This window comes from Schistocerca americana, chromosome X (assembly GCF_021461395.2).
Source record: "Schistocerca americana isolate TAMUIC-IGC-003095 chromosome X, iqSchAmer2.1, whole genome shotgun sequence".
Lineage (NCBI taxonomy): Eukaryota > Metazoa > Arthropoda > Insecta > Orthoptera > Acrididae > Schistocerca > Schistocerca americana.
Genome location: NC_060130.1, coordinates 956,459,249 through 956,481,434, shown reverse-complemented (window position 1 = coordinate 956,481,434; position 22,186 = coordinate 956,459,249). Strand labels below are relative to the sequence as shown.

Here is a 22,186-nt window from a genome sequence, read left to right as displayed (position 1 = left end):
ATATACGAACTTTTTCCTTTTCTCTTTCCTTTTTTCTTTCTATTTATTTCTTTATTGTTTTTCAACAGTTCTGGTTGATATTGCATGACATCGCTCAAATTCCATGAATAAAAACTTCATACAGTGTTTTATGACAGAGGGCGTCTAGTTCCCCCGACAGAACACGCAGAGCTACCGTCCCGGCATATCAGAAACCACACGCCCCTGAAAACGGATCCAAAAGAGGTTAACATTTTCCCTGTAAGTTACCACTCCTACTTACTACGAAGAACTGCCTGGACAAACTGAGTATGCAAAGTAAGAAGCGACGCATTTACAGTTTCTGCGCAAAATACCTAAACAAAACGTATAGCTATTAATTGTGAACGTGCAGTTGACATCTTCAGCTGAAGGTTATGCTGCCGAAGGCCGCAAACTTCGATGCAAAGACACAAAGGCAAGATTTGTAGAATACCGATAATTAGTGTGAGGGTACTATCTCTAGTTGAGAGATAAGTCACTCCATGCTTTCAAAGCCATTGGAGAAAAAGACACTTTTTCGTTGTTAAAAAATACCGTTATTTATTATGCGTAATAAATGGTGGAAAAATCCAAACTAATGAAAAAAAGAAAGAAACCACACTGTTTCCAGATGATAACTTGCACATGTTCGGTATCGGAACACAATCAGCTTTGAACAGCTGTTTCGATTACGCAAGTCGAGGCCACCTGAAGTTGAATTTGTGCGCGATGGAACGGATGCCGTGATTTAATCTAGAATACCGAGAAATCAGATTGTTATCTAGCTCTAAGTGGGTAATCAGTTTCTTACGAGAAATATAGCTTGTACAATCGAGGTCACTGTGATACGGTCAATCTGTGCTGCGTAGATATGAAGCTATCTGCCGACTTAAACACCATTTAAAAGTTTTAAAGTCTAACACCGTTTACGATATTCGATAAAATTCTTACCTGGAAAGAACGCTAGTGATGCAGGAAACTTGTAAGGGCCAATACACTAATCCTTCCATGTTTCCTTCCTATCATCTTCAACGCCTCTTGCTTATACGCAGTTCCAAAATAAATTTTACTGCTCTACAACCCCTTGTCGTAAAATATCAGATTTCAAATTAACTTACAACGTAATGCTGTCTTACAACAGCGTGGAAACATTGCAGACACTGAGAATCTACCACGACGGATGCCATACTGACAACCTTTTGCCTTAAACGTTTACACTTTTTGTGTGACACAACAAGACCATTGAGTACTTCGAGAGGACAGAAAAGGAAGACTAGGTTTACGTGCCGTCGGCGTCACTAGACACGAAGCAATCCGTGCCCATTTCAAAGCAGTCATCTCGACATTTGCCTTAAGGGGACCATCCTCCGAAAAATTCAGAAAGTCTATTTTGGGTCCTTCCTCTTGGTGCACGAGTTACAAGGAGCGTCCTATGTGGACACAAAAATGTTTTCTAACAGCGAAAGTGTAAGGAATAAGACTACATGCTTGCCTTGTGGCCGAGCGGTTCTAGGCGCTTCAGTCCGGAACCGCACTGCTGCTACGGTCGCAGGTTCGAATCCTGCCTCGGGCATGGATGTGTGTGATGTCCTTAGGTTAGTTAGGTTTACGTAGTTCTAAGTCTAGGGGAATGATGACCTCAGATGTTAAGTTTCATAGTGCTCAGAGCCATTTGAATAAAATTACATCTCCAGACTTAGTATTACTTTTCATTTTACCTAAAAAAAAAATTTAAAAAATCACGAAAATTTTCGTGCACCCCGTTTAGCGATCTAGGCAAATTACGGAAAGCCTACGGCTGGACGGCCAGATGAGAATTTGTACCGCCCCACAATGGGCCAACTCGCTTCAAAACCTTGACATACAAAAGTAGATATATAATACCTGCAAAACCGTTTTTTAGATTCTTTGAGTCGCTAATTAGGAATCCCATGACGGAATTACAAAATTCAAAATAGTGGATCCAATATGGCGGAACAACAATTATAAATTTAGCGGATTCGAGTAAAACTTCGGGTGTCAGCACTTTGAGGTCGCTGATAACGAGTCAGAAATCGAAATTGCTATATTGAAAAGCTATATTCGATATTTTACATTTTTCAATCGAAATATCTCACATTCGTCGCTTGTATCATTATTGCTTTGAGATGGCTCGCTGTCGTGTGGTCCACTGGTAGATGGTTCGAAAAGCAGATCTTTTACCTCAGGTGGCATCTGTTTATTCTCTTCAATTGCCATTTTCTGGACTCTAGAGATGAATGCAGGCGAAGATGCCAGAAGCCGATGGAATACTATATGCATCGTTTTCTTACGGGAACATTTTCGTGTAAAATCTTCTCGGAAACGCTCAGTTTCCTGCGAATATTCAGCTCGCCGACCAATCGTCAACGGAGCAGTTTCAATTATGGTATATACAAGCACCAAAACTGTGAGGTCGTACGTCAGCATCGGGCATTATTGTAGATAGTGTGACCGGTGAAACTGGCACCCAAGTTTCGAGAAATATCCTTTTTTCACAGTTCTTGGTAGACATTTTAGATCTAGAATTTATGTACAAAATTTGAATTCTTCCGCAGTATTTCGTGAAAAAAAAATATTATTCGAGAAAATTTTACTCTTGTAAAAAATTATTTGCCAATTTCCAAACAAAATTATGATCACAATACTGAATAGCTGCCTAAGAATTCTACAGAAAACCTTTTTGTGTAAATAGTAGTTTATGAGAGAACTGCAATAATGAGGCGCCCATTACTACCGTGTAGTAGCGCCACACGGTAGGAAATGACCAGCCAATAAAAACGTGCTAGTATGTCTACGCAAATAAACCTGAATCTGTTAACTATACTATTAAGGCAGTAGGAGAGCCGAATACAAACGTGGAGCCACGCAGTGGCAATTTTATAGCCAACGATTTCGGATGTCAGTAGTAGTTTAGTTTTAAGTCTATACACATCATTACACCGATTAAAAATGTCAAACATCCCGTCTGGAGCGCTGCCTACATTATTTTACTGTCACAACAAGGCGTGATTGCTGTCAAATATTAAATAAGCCACACAAATAATATCTGAAAAATTGAATCGTCGTCCGATTCACCGTTTACCTTCAACTGTCACGGCACGTACTGTATTGACAACGCAGCACTGGGCAAGTGTGCACCAGTACAATATACACAAGATTTTGCATGACTAAAGTCGGAACGCACACTTTTTTTCCTATTCCGTCCAGATTTTGAAGCGAATTTGTCTACCGTGCGCCGTCCTCCCGAGTGTGAATCCAGTGTCTTGCCACTGTGCCACTTCTCTTGCTCTCAAGAATTTGTGCCTGAATACTTCTACATTTGAACTTTAATATTTGTATTAAAGAGTGGAAGTGAATATCTTAACCTCAAACGAGATACACTCGGAACTACGCATTTACGTATGTTATCTTAGCTTTTGGGAGAGTACCCAAATTCTTTTTCTTAATTTGATCTCTTTCGTAAGTGGAACGGACTATACTCTTGTCTTCCACCACCTCTACGAGAAATTAAAGTACAAAGATTACACTCAGTTGAGTTTTAGATTGGTTCTGAGTACGTACGCAATCAGATAACACATCTGGTATTCTAGAAAAACTTTGTATCACTGTTCGATATACTCTAAGTAATTAAAAATAACGTTTCTCTCGACAGCAGCAAACGTAGACCCGCTATTTCCCAATTCTGGTTTGGCCCAGAGTAAAGTTCACCTCTCAGTTGCCTCGCCTGGATGACGCGACAAGATAATGCACAAGGCCCCACTTCAACAGTGCCGTCCCATCACGAAGTCGCTGTAATACGCGATGACATATGGGCCAGCAATACACTAGAGCAGGGATCTCCAAAATACGAAAGTCTTATTAAAACAGTGAGCGGTTCTTTCCACTTCCACTTCTGACACTCTAGAGAGAGTTAGGTGCATTGCCTTCACTTCTTCATAAATAGCAGAGATGTCTTCATGAGAGCTCTACCTGCAGCTGACTGACTTCTTGGGTGATTTTTCTCTCTTTCGAATACGTGTGCACTGTACGAAGAAACTAAAGAGACAAAAGGCGCCAGTGGAAGTATATCTTCAACATAACATGGGCAGTTTAAGACACGAAACCAGTGTGTGCTATCTGTAACGAAGTAGTAGTTCTTAAGGAATATAATATTCGTCGCCATTACGAAATAAATCACGGTGCACAGTTTGATAAATTCAAGGGAATAATGCATGAACAAACTCAGACACTGGAACGTTGGCTGTGTTTTCAACAAAACATTTTTAGGAAACGTGTTCAGGAAAGTGAAGACATTACGAGCGCAAGTTTACGAACTGCCAATGAAATCGCCAAACAAGGCATCCCATTCACTGACGGTTACTACATAAAGAGGTAAATTTTAATTACAGCTGAAGAACTGTTTCCTGTCAAAACCGTACAATGTTTAGCGTTATTCTCTCAGGAACTGCAACTGCCCGTCGAGTTGAAGATACTGCTCGTAGCTTAAGAAATCTTTTACAAGAAAAGGTATATAAGTTTGCTTGGAACTCAATAGCAATTGACGAATCTACATACATCTCTGATATTGCTGCAGCCCTTTTATTCTTAGAGGTTTTGACAAAGTCTTTGAAATTACTGAAGAACTATGAGATCTGATTTCCTTGGATGGTGTAACAATAGGTGAAAGTATCTTTCATGAGGTAAAGTTAACATTAGCTGGCAAGTACAACATTCCTCTTCCTGGGCTGTTTTGTGTTATAAGAAAAAGTTCAAATGTGTGTGAAATCTTATGGGACTTAACTGCTAAGGTCATCAGTCCCTAAGCTTACACACTACTAAACCTAACACACACACACACACACACACGAGAGAGGGCTCGAACCTCCGCCGGGACCAGCCGCACACTCTATGACTGCAGCGCCCATAGACCGCTCGGCTAATCCCGCGCGGCTGTGTTATAACAGATGGCAGAATAAGAGGTGTGGCAAATCTGCAGGTTTTGTTGGAGGACTAAACTCAAAGTCAGTGGAATTACCAGACCCCTGACAATACACTGCATTCTTTATCAGGAAGCACTCTGTCCTGTGCGGCCTGTAACTTCCGTTGTCAATTTCATTGGACTCAAACACCAATTCAGGTCTTTCCTAAAATGGATTTAATTTTTGTGAAGTAATCTTCCATATCACTGTCAGTAAGGCGGTTAACCTGTAGTAAATGTTTGTCAAGGTTCTTTACCTAGATAACGGATATTGGAAAGATTTCTGAATGTGAAAAATAATCCTTTGGAAGTTCTTTCGGAAAAAGAATGCCTAAGGAAACTAGTTCTCAGCTGATGTTGATCTCCATTTCAATGAACTGAATAACGAATTTGACGGGAGAACGACTTTATTTGTGACCTTTACAAACGTGTTAAAGGTTTCAAACACAAATTTATTTTTTTAGCGCATTGTCAAACATGAAATTTTTGCACACTTCCTCAATCGCCAGCCACTGAATGGTGAGCATGGTTCAAGTCCTCCATTCCAATTTGCAATGGAATTCCATGATGACCTGATGGAAATGTTGTCTTCCAGGTTCTCGGATTTAGATGCTCATTCCAATGAGATCCAATTTTTTTTAGAACCCCTTTACCTGTGAAGCGGAAATGCTCATGCAGGTCTGCAAATAGAAATCATTGATTTGCAAGCTGATGAGACCACGAAGGACAAGTTTAAAAATGGAAGCATTATTCAGTTTTACGAGCTGCTTCCAGAAGAAAACTACCCAAAGACCAAAGACTGCACGAGATTTATTATCTGGATTTGGCACTATCTAGATGTGTGACCAAAAATTTTCTTTCCGAAAATTCACAAAACTTAAATACAGAAGCAACCTGAGCGACAAACATTCACAAGATATTTTATTCATCCAACAGACTTTGAGCCACAGTCAGGGAATTTTGGATTCAAAAGACAAATTTCATATATATCACTAAGTGTACTAACGGGTTATAAAGTGTACCTGAGGTTCTGTGTGTGTGTGTGTGTGTGTGTGTGTGTGTGTGTGTGTGTGTGTGTGTGTGTTTTCTGAATAACGAAGCTTTATATCTTAACTTTCTTCTTCGCAGCAGACAAACTGTATGAACAGTCTTCATCATTACAGGAAGGTCTTTTCCGAACGCCGATCCTTTGAACGTTTAGCATTTACGTTGCAGAGTTATAAACTGGACGTGAAACGTGCTGGCAACGTGTTGTTGTTGTGGTCTTCAGTCCTGAGACTGGTTTGATGCAGCTCTCCATGCTGCCCTACCCTATGCAAGCTTCTTCATCTCCCAGTACCTACCGCAACCTACATCCTTCTGAATCTGCTTAGTGTATTATCTCTTCGTCTCCCTCTACGATTTTTACCCTCCACGCTGCCCTCCAATGCTAAATTTGTGATCCCTTGACGCCTCTGAACATGTCCTACCAACCGATCCCTTCTTCTAGTCAAGTTGTGCCACAAACTTCTCTTCTCCCCAATCCTATTCAATACCTCCTCATTAGTTATATGATCTACCCATCTAATCTTCAGCATTCTTCTGTAGGACTACATTCCGAAAGCTTCTATTCTCTTCTTGTCCAAACTATTTATCGTCCATGTTTCACTTCCATACATGGCTACACTCCATACAAATACTTTCAGAAACGACTTCCTGACACTTAAATCTATATTCGATGTTAACAAATTTCTCTTTTTCAAAAACGCTTTCCTTGCCATTGCCAGTCTACATTTTATATCTTCTCTACTTTGACCATCATCAGTTATTTTGCTCCCCAAACAGCAAAACTCCTTTACTGCTTTAAGTGTCTCATTTCCTAATCTAATTCCCTCAGCATCACCCTATTCAATTCGACTACATTCCATTATCCTCGTTTTGCTTTTGTTGATGTTCATCTTATATCCTCCTTTCAAGACACCGTCCATTCCGTTCAACTGCTCTTCCAAGTCCTTTGCTGTCTCTGATAGAATTAAAATGTCATCGGCGAACCTCAAAGTTTTTATTTCTTCTCCAACTGCCCAATAACCGCTAATTTAACAGGTACATGTGTATGCTGAATCGTGCATAGTGACGGGGGAGGAAATTCACACATCATTCTTACTCTTCATTCGCGTGATTGGCAAATTCGGCATAAGGCGGGATAAAAGTGTTCAGAGTCCTTTACCCGGGATCCTGGACAGTAGTGTACATTACGGGACAATTCCACCGAAAACAGGACCGGTGGCAACCCTACTCCTGTCACCTAGAAGTAAGCATATTTTCACAATTATATCGTCCCTAGGGCATCACAGAGTCGCCTCCCTGTACCTTTGGGAGGATTTGTCAGATCTAAGATGCAATTGACGCCTCATTTTTCATTTACGTGCAGAATAATCATTCATCTAACTAGAGACTTTTTTCACAATCTTCAATGGCCAAATATAACTGCGCAACTTTGTCGACAGGAGCGAACACAGTTCTCTTGCGTATAAATACTCCAAACGCCAACACGATGAAATTTCATCCACAATACTGGGTCGGAAACACGTCGGGATGTATCAGCGTTCACGTAGGCCATTACTTTGTGTCCGTATGGGTGTTTTAGTCACGATTCATAAGGCACGTCTGCTGCCCCTGTAAGTCACGCATGCCCGTCTCTCGGCTGCAATTGCAACCGTGGACGCCAGGATTACGGCTTCCGGCTGCAACGCAATCGCGGACGCCTGAATTAGTCGTGCACGGTGCGGGTTTCCGCCTACGTCTCGCCCCCCTGGCCGGTAAGAGCCACGGGACCACAGGGCAGTCCGCTACGCTGTATGCTCTACTCACTGTTTTCGCCGCTCCAGCTCATCTACTGTACTTCCGCCGTGACTTCTGCAACGTCCCAAAACATACGGCAAAACAGTGACACTCTGAAATTGTCTACTACGTAATTCCTGCTACGTGCTCTCGCATTGTGGATATTAGCGATCCCATCTTACAAGAATGCAATGCTTAATTCCGTCAATGTATGTTTCATTTATGGTTGTAGGAAATTACGAAGTATAATAAGAAAAGTCCATCTAAAGCAAAGGTATTCTGTACTTGGATGGAACTAAAAAAAGAACAAATTATTCTACACTGCGGCTAAGCATGCACGCTCGAACATTCACCGACTCTGCTGCCCACCTCTCCCGTACATTTAATCGAGGAGGGTAAGTACAGGACGTTTCAGATTGAGGCAGAACGTAACGCAGCAGAGGTCACAGGCTGGCCAGATGACCCGGCAATTAGCTTCAGCGTGAAACCCGGCGGGCTGCTCGGCGGGTTACGCTCAGCCGTCTAGTCTGACGAGCCAGTCTGCCTTACGGCCCAGGTCACGAGACCTGAGCTAAAACCTAAAGCGTGCATGACCCTAGCCTGGATGTCTACTACTACTACTACTACTACTACTACTAGGGTTATTCTAAATGATGGACCCATTTTCAAAACTTCGTACTTATTCAAGTACAAACCCAAAATGAACAAGCTTTATACCAATGAAAAAAGGAAGTTTCAAAGTCTTTTTTTCATAATGTGTGACATCAATTTAATAAATTTAATAGTTTGTGATTCGTTAGTTTTTAATAATTATTTAATAATTAGAAATATGATAAATGTTATAAATGTTCAATGTGGCCACCACTGGCTGCACGGCAAACATCGACGCGCTTGCCAAACTCGTCCCACACGCGTGAAAGCGTATCTGCTGTTACTGAGTGCATGGCAGCAGTGACCCGGTTCCGCAGATCGTTCAGAGTGGTTGGCAGAGGCGGGACGTAAACAGCTTTCTTCACATAACCCCATAAGAAATAGAAGTAGGGAGTGAGATCAGGAGCTCTCTGTTGCCAGAAGTGCCGAGCCACGTCCTCACGTCCCCTGCGACCGATCCAGCACTGGGGAAGGGAGTCATTCAAAAAGTCTCGTACATCACGGTGCCAACGGGGAGGAACTCCATCCTGTTGGAAAATGAAGTCATGGGACTTTTTCATAACTTGAGGGAACAGCCATTGTTACAACATGTCCAGGTACGTGATTTCCGTCACAGTTCCTACCGCAAAGAAAAATGGCCCATAAACCTTTGTACGGGATACGGCACGGAACATGTAGATGTTCAGTGAGTCTTTCGTATTGCAATGGTGACTGTGGATTTTCCAAATCCCATATGCAAACATTGTGTCTGTTGACTTTTCCACTAAGGTGAAATGAAGATTCATCACTATAATTTACAAGCTGTAGAAATGCGTCATCCTCCATCTTTGTTAGCAATAACCACACGATGCAAGACACTTCCATTTGCCATTGGGGTTGAGAGCCTCCACAAGCCGTAATCGGTAGGCCTTGTACAGCAAACGACGTCTCAGAACTTTCCATACAGTTGGTTGGGGAATTCAAAGTTCTCGACTGGCTGTGTTGGTAGACTTACTGGGTCTGCGCACAAAACTTTCTTGAATCAGAGATCAACCTGTGACACACGCGGTCGGCCTGTGCTTTTTCCTTTGTACACACTCCCAGTCTGTTTAAATTCCTTAAACTAACGGCTAACGATTTTGCGAGTGGGGGGTTGAATACCGAATTTGGTACGAAATGCCCGCTGCACTGCAATTTGTGACTAACTTTTCGCGAACTCAAGAACGCAGGAAACCTTGAGCTCCAGTCACCATGTCACTCAAGACTGACAGTGAAACGGAATGAAGGCCCTATTGCCACGCGAACTATGCCGCCCGCTTCTGAAACCATCACCGCCGCCGGCCGCCAAAAACTTTGAAACTACTTCTTTTCATTGGTATAAAGCTTGTTCATTTTGTATTTGCACTTTAATATATATGAATTTTCGAAAATTAGTCCACCATTTAGAATAACCCTGTACTACTACTACTACTACTAGTAGTAAATTCATACAGCACTATGCAGAGACAAGCTCACAAATATCCACCTCTTCCTTCTGAGAACTATCCTTGCTATCACTCTTCTGTCAAATGGCTCTGAGCACTATGGGACTTAACCGCTAAGGTCATCAGTCCCCTAGAACTTAGAACTACTTAAACCTAACTAACCTAAGGACACCACACACATCCATGCCCGAGGCAGGATTCGAACCTGCGACCGTAGTCACTCTTCTGTCACTCCGTTAGGACTGCCTTGCGGCTACACTGCGACCAAGGGGGAGTGGGGGGGGGGGGCTACAACCTATATGGATACCACGAACAATACACTACACATACCAAGCATCTGCCTATTTTTGTGTAGTGTGCGTATTGTGTATACTGTCAACAGCAGAAGACACAATCTAATCAACAGTGTGCAATATCACAAACTGAACACTCCATTTTCGTAATATCAAACCAGCGGGATCTACTGTGGGGATGCAGAATAAGGGAAATAAAGGAGGCCGTACTTAAACGATTCGTGAACATCTTAGTCATTATACAACGATGGGGAAGAAAATCTACTTTGTTTAGGGAATCATACAGAGATTTGCACCAAATGATTTACGGACTGCGGTAGAGACACGAAGGAATAGATGAATGATAGACAAGAAGTGGGACCAAAGGTGAGAAATGACTGCTACAAATTTTACCACAGGTTGCGGTTATCTGATGAAAAAAAAAGTCACCGACTGACTGCAGATACACAGCAGGAAGAATAATGGGCAGTACTGCGACAGTACAACACCAACAAAATGTGGACAAAATTGTGCATATACACTTAAGCACAAAAGAAGTGGTATAGGCATGTGCGCGTACGCGCGCGTTGCTACAATGGCAGGTTATCGAGAGCTGAGTGAGTTTGGACGTGGTGTTAACAGTCGGCGCACGAGCTATGGGACACAGCTTCTCGAAGGTAGTGAAGAAGTGGAGATTCTCCCGTACGACCATTCCACGAGTGTCCGTGAATATCAGGAATCCCGTAAAACATCAAATCTCCGACATCGCTGCTGCCGAAAAAAGATCCTGCAAAAACGAGACCAACGACGACTGAAGAGAATCGTTCAAAGTGACAGAAGTGCAACCCTCCCGCAAATTACTGCAGATTTCAATGCTGGGCCGTCAACAAGTTTCAGCGTGCGAACCGTTCGACGAAACATCGATATGGGCTTTCCGAGCCGAACGCCCACTCGTGTACCCTTTATGGCTCCACGACACAAAGCTTTACACCTCGCCTGGGTCCGTCAACACATTGGGCTGTTGTTGACTGGTAACATGCTGCCCGGTCGGACGAGTCTCGTTTCAAATTGTATGGAGCAGATGGACGTGCTGGGGTATGTACACACAACCTCATGAATCCATGGACACTGTTTGTCAGCAGAGGGCTGTCTAGGCTGGTGGAGGCTTTGTAATGGTGTGCGGCGCGTGCAATTGGAGTGATATGGGACCCCTGATACGTCTAGATACAACTGACAAATACGTAAGCATCCTGTCTGATCACCTGCATCCATTTATGTCAATTGTGCATTCCAACAGAATTGGGCAATTCCAGGAGGACAACGCGACAACCCACACATCCGTAATTGCTACAGAGTGGCTCCAGGAACACTCTTCTGAGTTTAAACACTTCCGCTGGCCACCAAACTCCCCAGACATGAACATTATTGAGCATATCTAGGATGCCTTGCAAAGTGCTGTTCAAAAGAGATCTCCACCCCCTCGTATTCTTACGGATTTACGGCCAGCCCTGCAGGATTCATGGTGTCAGTTCCCTCCAGCATTACTTCAGACATTAGTCGAGCTCATGCCACGTCGTGTTGCGGCACTTCTGCGTGCTCTCGGGGGCCCTACTCGATACTGGACAGGTGTACCAGTTTCTTTGGCTCTTCAGTGCACGACAAAAGGCGTTTCTGAGTGAAGGAGAGCTGGTGTATGTGTTAGTGGTGGCGAAGTGTAAAGGCGTACACACCACGTCAACGAAGGACAACGAACTAGAGCGAGCGGATTCAGCCGCACGTTCGTCGCAAACGCATTAGCCTCTCATCCTCACTAAACCAATGGGTTGGGGCCAAGGGATTCGCCCATGTGGAATCGTAGTTGACTGTCAACTGGTCGAGGTTTTCCCTTTTGTTATTGTTAAAAAGTAGCCTTTTAATTACAATTTCATCGGCCGATATTATGAACACGTTACCAAGTCAACCAGTTTATCCGTATCGTACACTGTTTTTAACACTGTACGTACGAGTTTCAGCCCGCGGTTGTAAATTTACAAAAGAGTAAAAATCTTATTTCTGGACTTCCATGTCAAGTTGTTCTGTGATGTCAAGTGTCATCTGGCGGACTGAAATTTAAACTGAGCATAAACTAGGAGAGAGAACAGCAGGTTGGCAACACTTCTGTCGTTGCACGGCGATTTGATTTTCAAGCTTCACTCCTCTACGAGTAGCGTACCGCGTATAGAGTCGACCGTGGTCGTCGGGTCGCCACTGGTGTTAGCTGTTGTGTGTCGAGAACGATGCTAATAACTCTAAAGACAGCTGTAAGTGCAAATTCATACTATAAAGATCTCTCTTGTTCTCAATGATATAACATAAAATCCAAGAAAGAGTTACTTACGAAGGCTCGAGGAAGCACGAAAGACACTTTTGTAAAAATGTAACCCATTGTGGTGCACAAGTTTGTATGTAATACTTCCCAGTTTTTTCATCTTCAAATAGACCCTAATTGTATGAGAAGTACAGGATTTAGAAGTTGTCGCACGTGCAGCATTTACTTTACTGCAAGAAGCTGATCATCAGAAAAAGAAGAAGAAATGACAGGTTGGCGACCTCTCTCAAAAAGTAGGGAGCAGTGGTGCGACAAAATGCCTGACCTTAAAGCTGAATTGGAATATCTATTTTTTTCATATTTTTCCGAGAGAAAGCTAAAAATTTCAGTACAAACTCCATTTCCTTTTTCCACATTATGCACATTACTTTCCAACAGGTCACTTAGTTCCCCCCAACCGTTTAATCTTTTCAGTTTATTTTTATAATCACAGTTCGTAAGTTACCGTAAACATTCCCGCCCACGATAAAACTATCAGCTTTAATGCTGTCTCCGTGTCCCACTCCATATTCTAGTGTTTTGAAACACGATAAATACTCAGTCGTTCAACAGGCACAGGAAATCGCTATTGAACTAACGAACATTCGACCCGGCGTCCACATTAGATGAGGGGTTCCAAAGCCAGCCTATCGCCAACGCCTGGATGTTACCGCTGGTACTCTGAATCGCAACCAAGGCGAACAGTTTCGTTGGTTCAGATTTGTCGCCCGTCCACACTAAACAAATCTCGGCCAACGAAGCAGTTGGTTGTCATCCGTTGGTCTAGTGTGTACGCGCCTTTAAGACTACGATCGCGCCGACATCGGACGACGACGACAGACCCAGTTCGAAGACTGCTGAGTCTTTTCGAAGCAGTCAGTAGCACGCAGAAAGACCGCAATAGATCAGTAGACTTTCCAGCAGTGGACTGATCTGCAGAATCCAGATCTGTTTATTTTATTCGTCCGATTGGGGCAACATTCCCTTGCATTAGCTAACGAACTGAGAAAACTTGCTGCCGTAAAAAAAAAAAGATAACTGATGCCTATTTCTGGAGTGCTTTTACAAATGCCGTAGTTTTCGCGCGAAAAAAGAAAATTACTTATATTTCACTTCCTGTAATATTTGTTGCACATCGTCATAAGTATTCCCTTGAAAAATCTTAATTTTTTACATGTCCTAGGGCACCACTTTATCATTGTAAATAATTACTTACTGTCAATGTGACATCTCGCCATTAGTCTAACGCATACTTGATTCACTAACTTTGAACTGAAAATAATAATCATTCGTATTTTATGTTCCTTAAGTTTAAGAAGATTTATTATAACATATAAAATTTTGCAGAAGACACGTTAAAGTTTTAGAATTTTTAATTACAATGAATCTACCTGTGTTCATGATGAAGTGCATGTGATGTGAAAGCGTTAACACTGGACGCAAATGAGGTACGTTATAGAACGTGTCCTGCTTCATTGTGTTCGCAAGAGTAGTCCTATTTGAGTAACTCAGGTAATTACGTACGTTTATAGATAACTAAATTTGATTTATATGATTTTTTGCCTTTTTAGTGAAATACTGCCTAACCTAACTACAGACATACTGAGGAGTTCATTCTGACGACTGACCAATACGACCACTTTACGCAGTGTGACTGACGAAGGGACCACGCCTACTCGTCATCACCGATGTCGTCCAAATTTATCGTATATGTAGGGCTTCACAAGAAAAAGCGACAGAAGTGGGAGCGACAGATAGCCAAGCAGTTAGAGAAAAATAGTATTTTTGTTGTGGATCGGACAGACAGCAGTTGGCGCAGTGGAAAGAGTACATAGTCGTAATCCCAAGGTCGTGGGGTAGAGTTCCTATGCAGAATTCTTTTCGTTTTTATTTTCAGTTTTACGTTGCATATAAACTGAAAAAACGCTCAGTATATTGTATTTATTAATATTTTCATAAAATGCACGGAAAGAAAAGGCAAAAGAAAATTTAGGTCCGCAAATAAATTTCCAGAGATGGATTATACACTCCTGGCAATTGAAATAAGAACACCGTGAATTCATTGTCCCAGGAAGGGGAAACTTTATCGACACATTCCTGGGGTCAGATACATCACATGATCACACTGACAGAACCACAGGCACATAGACACAGGCAACAGAGCATGCACAATGTCGGCACTAGTACAGTGTATATCCACCTTTCGCAGCAATGCAGGCTGCTATTCTCCCATGGAGACGATCGTAGAGATGCTGGATGTAGTCCTGTGGAACAGCTTGCCATGCCATTTCCACCTGGCGCCTCAGTTGGACCAGCGTTCGTGCTGGACGTGCAGACCGCGTGAGACGACGTTTCATCCAGTCCCAAACATGCTCAATGGGGGACAGATCCGGGGATCTTGCTGGCCAGGGTAGTTGACTTACACCTTCTAGAGCACGTTGGGTGGCACGGGATACATGCGGACGTGCATTGTCCTGTTGGAACACCAAGTTCCCTTGCCGGTCTAGGAATGGTAGAACGATGGGTTCGATGACGGTTTGGATGTACCGTGCACTATTCAGTGTCCCCTCGACGATCACCAGTGGTGTACGGCCAGTGTAGGAGATCGCTCCCCACACCATGATGCCGGGTGTTGGCCCTGTGTGCCTCGGTCGTATGCAGTCCTGATTGTGGCGCTCACCTGCACGGCGCCAAACAAGCATACGACAATCATTGGCACCAAGGCAGAAGCGACTTTCATCGCTGAAGACGACACGTCTCCATTCGTCCCTCCACTCACGCCTGTCGCGACACCACTGGAGGCGGGCTGCACGATGTTGGGGCGTGAGCGGAAGACGGCCTAACGGTGTGCGGGACCGTAGCCCAGCTTCACGGAGACGGTTGCGAATGGTCCTCGCCGATACCCCAGGAGCAACAGTGTCCCTAATTTGCTGGGAAGTGGCGGTGCGGTCCCCTACGGCACTGCGTATGATCCTACGGTCTTGGCGTGCATCCGTGCGTCGTTGCGGTCCGGTCCCAGGTCGACGGGCACGTGCACCTTCCGCCGACCACTGGCGACAACATCGATGTACTGTGGAGACCTCACGCCCCACGTGTTGAGCAATTCGGCGGTACGTCCACCCGGCCTCCCGCATGCCCACTATACGCCCTCGCTCAAAGTCCGTCAACTGCACATACGGTTCACGTCCACGCTGTCGCGGCATGCTACCAGTGTTAAAGCCTGCAATGGAGCTCCGTATGCCACGGCAAACTGGCTGACACTGACGGCGGCGGTGCACAAATGCTGCGCAGCTAGCGCCATTCGACGGCCAACACCGCGGTTCCTGGTGCGTCCGCTGTGCCGTGCGTGTGATCATTGCTTGTACAGCCCTCTCGCAGTGTCCGGAGCAAGTATGGTGGGTCTGACACACAGGTGTCAATGTGTTCTTTTTTCCATTTCCAGGAGTGTACTTGCAGCGCCCACGAGGGCAAAAAAAAAAAAAAAAAATGGCTCTGTGCACTATGGGACTTGAACATCTATGGTCATCAGTCCCCTAGAACTTAGAACTATTTAAACCTAACTAACCCAAGGACAGCACACAACACCCAGTCATCACGAGGCAGAGAAAATCCCTGACCCCGCCGGGAATCGAACCCGGGAACCCGGGCGCGGGAAGTGAGAACGCTACCGCACGACCCCACGAGGACATCGCAAATATTTTTCTTGGAAAGTACTGTAATTCAAGTGTACAGAACTCTTACCTGTGGTTTACTGCCAAACTGTCCGATAAGAGACAACCTTTTATGAATGTAAACCAAGTTTGTTTTTCTATACAAACTTTAAAAAAGCCATGTAATTGTACAAATGCGGCGTTTATAATGTGTGTGCCGAGAAAATTACTGCATCCCCTGTTTTTACGATGACTATCTCCCCAGGACGTGTAAATGAAACTGTAATATAATAAAAGTTTCTAATTTTTATATGGAAGCTCTCGTGTATATCTTACAATCCTTCCCTGGAAATTTATTTGCAAATCCCAAATTTTCCTTTGCCTTTCCTGTTCATGCCTTCTATGAAAACACGACGTGCATTCAATAAGAAATGCAACATTTTATTTCTGAAAGCAGGTTGATTTTATTCATAATTCCAATACAACATGCCATTCCCCACCCTCTTGCCTACAAAACATTAGTTTTCAACAATCTCTGCTCAATGCGACCGCCTTACGCCACCACACTAGGAGGCCTATACGCCCATTCTACTGGTCAACGTCGGAGCCAGTCTTGCTGAATCAATAGCTTCCCCACCAACCACGTACTGCTTCCCGCGGAGTGCATCGGCCAAACAGGTGGAAGTCGGAAGGTGAAAGATCCGTGCTGTAGGTTGTACGAGGAAGAACAGTCCAACGATATTCTGTGAGCTGCTCTCGGGTGCGCAGACTTACGAGCTACCTTGCGTTGTCATGGAGAAGTTCGTTTGCATTTTTATGGCGACGAACACGCTGAAGGCGTTTCTTCATTTTCCTGAGGGTAGCAAACTAAACACTAGAGTTGATCGTTGCACCAATACGGAGGACATCAAACAAATAACCCCTTCAGAATCCCATAAGACGTCGCTATGACTTAACGCCTGAGGCTGCGGCTTTGAAATTTTTTCGGAGGGGAGATGGTGTGATGCCACTCCATGGATTGCCGTTTTGTTTCCGATTAGAAGTGATGAACCCATATTTCATCGCCTGTGACGATGTTCGACAAAAAATTGTCACACTCAGCCTCGTAACGCGCAAGCGATTCCACAGAGCTGGCCCTTCGTTGCTCTTTATGGTCTTCCGTTAGCCGGCGAGGAACCCAGCGGACCTTCGTGGACACCATCGTGTGAATCAACAGACGTCCAGTTCAGCAGCGAGGTGAGAGTTTGCGATCCGTCCATCACCTCGAATGGGTGTGTCCGCACGTTCCAACATTACAGGAGTCCACAGCTTTGTGCTGCCGGCCGGCACGCGGGCAATCGGGCAAGTTTGACCTTGCCATGACGACACAAGCCTCACCCTACTACTCACCGTGCTTCTGTTCACTGTCAGGCCTGCGTAGACATTCTGCAAGCGCCTATGAATATCTGCGATGCTCTGGTTTTCCGCCAAAAGAAACTAAATTACAGCGTTCTGTTTCGTACGCTTCTCCTTTTTACAGACGCTATTTTGAAGGTTACATATAGCGCAACCACCTATCGCAACTTCAATAAATACAGGGGCTGAAGCAGGAATATTCCAGGAGGTCCCACAACGAATTCCGAACTTTTTCGACCGTAATTGGCCGAAGAAGAAATGTGTTTCATTACTTCTTATTACTAATACAGTAATCGAGTATTATTTCAGTTGATTTGGAGTGCAAGCAATGTAAAAATTTAAAACAACAAAACAAAAGTTTACGCATACAGTGTCAACCGCCCGATCCTCCGATTACTGTTCAGTGCTGTTGCCGCTGCGCCAACTGCTGTCTGGAAACTATGGTCACATAAATAGCTAATGCCACGACCGACCTGTGCCAATAATGGCGTGGCCATCTGGAGCTTAAACGTTCGTCGGTCATTTTTGGCCATGCCCTGCATATATCATAAATTTGGACGAAATCCAACGACGACAAATAGGAGCAGTCCCCTTGTGAGCTACCGGTCGATAAATGGCGATGGAGTCTGAGGAACAAAGCTCAACTCCACGTATCCGTAGACTGATAGCTGACGAGATGTACTAAACCCTAAACATGGGCAGTCCTTGTTACTGAAACTTACACCAATCTGAACAAGCACTACGTCCGTTATCGTGGAGACAGTCTGGAAAAAACGAAACATTACTGGGAAATATTTTAGCTATTACATTAGTGGAGAAACACTGACAAATGAAGGAATGAATGGGACAGAGGATGCAACAGACACTATCACTTCGTCAGTACCTTGCACTGACACTGTGAGGTGGTAATGTGCTCCCAGTCACCTCTACATCAGTGTGTTGAGAGAGTCTACAGAAACTGCAGTCTACTGTCAACACTTCTTAATTCAATTAAAGTGCGCTACACTCATTACTGACGCTTTTCTTTAACAATTTAGTCGTACTATCTCTGCATAGCTCTCACATTTATTAAGCCCCCTCCCAATCGTACTTGCAAATACGAGGTGGCTGATGATAGCCCAACATCTCCAAAGAGGTATGGCCTCATCTTTCTAAGCAAGTGGAACTAATTAAAGCTTTCAAGCTTCCAGTAGAGAGCTTTATATTATCTCCACACAGGTGGTTCCAAGTGTCCTAATTTCTTGAAGTGTTCTAGTCGCAGCTGTACTTGTAGCTGAACAATGATGAATATCCACAAAGCATTAGGCATTAACTGATACTACCCTCTCACTCCATCCACTGAATTCACCCAACATCTTCAGATCATCGTTTTGTCCCAATATACTGGTAATTTTAAGAAAAATGATCCAGCTTAGAAAGACAATTTTGATTTGCTCCTAAATTTGGACCAGTGTACACTTACCTAACGGTGACTGGCAAACTGTGTCAGGGTTGTGAATCACTGGGAGGGAAAGTGAAAGTTTGTACTGCCCGCACAGTTGTCCCCTTACATCTTTTGGTGTGAGGCATTATTGCTTGCTATTGACAGTGCACCTGAGCCAGCACGAGATACCTTGCCTGTTGGGCCTGCGGTTGATCTTCCTGAGAGACCAGGACGGGCACAGAGGGTGGAACTGCTTCTCACTGGGAGCTCCAACGTTAGGCAGATGACGGAGCCCCTCATGAAAATAGTGGACAGGCCACAAAAGCAGGAAAGAAGGCCAGTATCCACACTGCCAGCCGGTGGTGGTGGTGGTGGTGGTGGTGGTGGTGGTGGGGGGGGAATTTGATCCGAAATGTGGAGTAGGCTCTGCCGACAATACTGAGTGCACAGGGTGCACTTGCCTGCAAATTGTGGCTCATGTAGACACAAATGATGCCTGCCGCCTACGTTCAGATGTCATCCTAGGTTCCCATAGGTCGCTGGCTAATTTGGTGAAGACAGCTAGCCTCGCCCCCAGCATAGAAGCAGAGCCATCATTTTGCAGCATTGTTCCCAAAGTCGACTATGGTCCTCTGATTTGGAGCCGAGTGGAAAGTCTAAACCAGAAGCTCAGATGATCCTGCGATGATATCAGATGCAAATTTCTTGATCTCTATCAAGTGGAGAATAGTAGCATACCCCTAACAGGTCAGGCGTGCACTACAGGCAGGAAGTGGCTACTAGTGTAGTGGAGTAAGTGTGGCATACACATGCAGGTTTTTTAGGATTGAGAAATCCCTCCATAGACCCGATAAGATGGTTTCAGAGTCCAGATGGTAGCATTCATAGCAGATTGGAGAAAGAAAATGTTAATATGTTATTAGTGAACTGCTGCAGCATCTGTGGAAAGGTCCCAGAACTAGTCTCACTTATAAATGGTAACAATACACATATAGTACTAGGGACATTAAGCTGGATGAAACCAGATGCCAAAAACAAAAATTCTAAATTTCGATTCGAATGTATATCACAAAAATAAGTCAAATGCTGGTAGTGTAGGCGTGTTTACAGACACAAAACATACATTATCTAGTGAGATTAGTACAGATACCCAATGCAAAATAATTTAGGTGAAAAGTGTTAAAGGTTGATCAAACACGGTGACCTGATGTTTCTACAGATCTCCTGCCTCAGGAGCAGTAATGGTGGAACAGTTGAGAGGGGACTTTGAGAACATTTCACGTAAACTTCCTGGCCATGTTACAGTTTTAGGTGGAGATTTTAACCTACCAGCTATTGACTGGAAGATTCAGGTGATACAGACAGGTAGTAGGGACAGAGAACTGTGGGAAACTGTTTGAAGTGCTTTATCCAAAAATTACTTTGAGCAATTAATCAGAGAATCACACAAACAACAAAATGGCTGATATTGAAACAAGTGACTTGGGATAGAAAAGCAACTGGAATTGCTCAACAGAGGGAGGCCCACTGGACGTAACGGAATACCAATTCGATTCTACATAGAGTACACGAAACAATTTGCCCCTCTTCTAGCAGGAGTGTAGTATAGGTCTTTGGAGGAGCGAAGTGTTCCTGATGATTGGAAAAAAGCACAGGTCATTCCTGTTTTTAGAAGGGTCGTCGAACAGCTGCATTAACCTATAGGCCTGTAACTGACGTCATTCAGTTGTCGAATTTTGTAATGTTTTATGCTCTTTTATCATGATGCCTCTGGAGGCTAAAAATCTACTCTGCAGGAACCACTATGGATTCTGGAAACAACAATCGTATGAAACTCAGCTTGCTCTTTTAGTCCAAGAGATCCAAAAATCAGTAGATTCAAAGCCCAGGCATATGCCGTGTTCCTCAACTTCCAGAAGGCATTTGATACAGTTTCGCACTGTCACCTAATGAACAAAATATGACTGTATGGAATGTCAGACTAACTATGTGCCTGGATTAAAGAGTTTTGAGTAAACAGAACACAGCATATAATTCTGACTGGAGACATCTTCGGGCATAAAAGCAGCTTCAGGCATGTCCCAGGGGAGTATTACATGACCATTACATCTCACAATATATATTAATGACTTAGCAGATAACGTCTGAAGTTTTGTGAGGCTCTTCGTGGATGATGGTGCCGTATACAGAGAAACTGAGACGCTAGAAATGCAGGAAGACCTGCAGAGGATTGATATTTGGTGCAGCAAATGTAGCGTATTGCACATACATAGACAGACAGACCCTTTATTGTATGATTACAGAATTTCACAACAATTACTGAAAGCAGTTACTTCGACAAAATATTTAGAAGTAGGCATACGGAGCGACTCGAAATGGGATGATAACATAAAATTCATTGGGAGTAAGGCAGATGGTTTGTGGTCTCCTCTGCATTTTACAAACTAGGCAGCTCCTTTGTCACTTTCAGTGTGAATTCTTAAGAAAATACAGCACATCTACTTTTAAGTGTGTTTTAATATGAGAACAATAATCTGAAATTTATAGATTCAGTGAAGTTTCTGATATTCGTGTTCAATAATTGTCCTAACTGGCATATCTAATAGATCTCTCCGAGGAAAGGAGATAGGGAAGCACTTCACCCAGATCATAGCAAGCTATGATAAAGAAGGCTGTCTCCAATTTTAAACAGTATTTGTGGGATTCTGGTTTCAAATGCATAGCTATGGATCAATAAGGCTTACATACTACATCACACATTCAGTTTATCAGAACAGTTTGACAAACAAGTTGGGTAATGCCACCCATATAAATAGTTCCTGTACTAAAAATGACTAACCAACATTGCTATCCAATGGCTGATGCTAGTTTTGCATGAAGGTTTCTGTTTAGTGACCAACACAGTTATTTATAATTTTTCAAAGGGGATGTTTCAGACCTTGAAAAAGATTGAGCCTAATTCATTGTCTGGGTACCAACCAAGGGCAGAAGGGGGTACAGTAAATCACTGGGAGCATACTGATCATTTGGATGACTGGGAAATTTTCAGATGGTGGTTGCATAAGCATCATAAGCTGGTACCATCAGTACTGAAGTGATAAAATACCCAATACAGGGCTAATCTGCAGGACTGGGTGCAAGAGTTTCAAAGCTGAAGGTGCTGCTGGGCCATAAATATGGCAACCAC

The 22,186-nt window shown here is 43.6% G+C and overlaps 1 protein-coding gene across 2 annotated transcripts in view; it reads right to left on the bottom strand.

Moving 5' to 3' along the window:
• LOC124555030 (ceramide synthase 6) overlaps positions 1 to 22,186 on the bottom strand; it is a 119,118-nt gene that overhangs the window by 73,987 nt on the left and 22,945 nt on the right. The gene's annotated exons all lie outside the window — the stretch shown is intronic.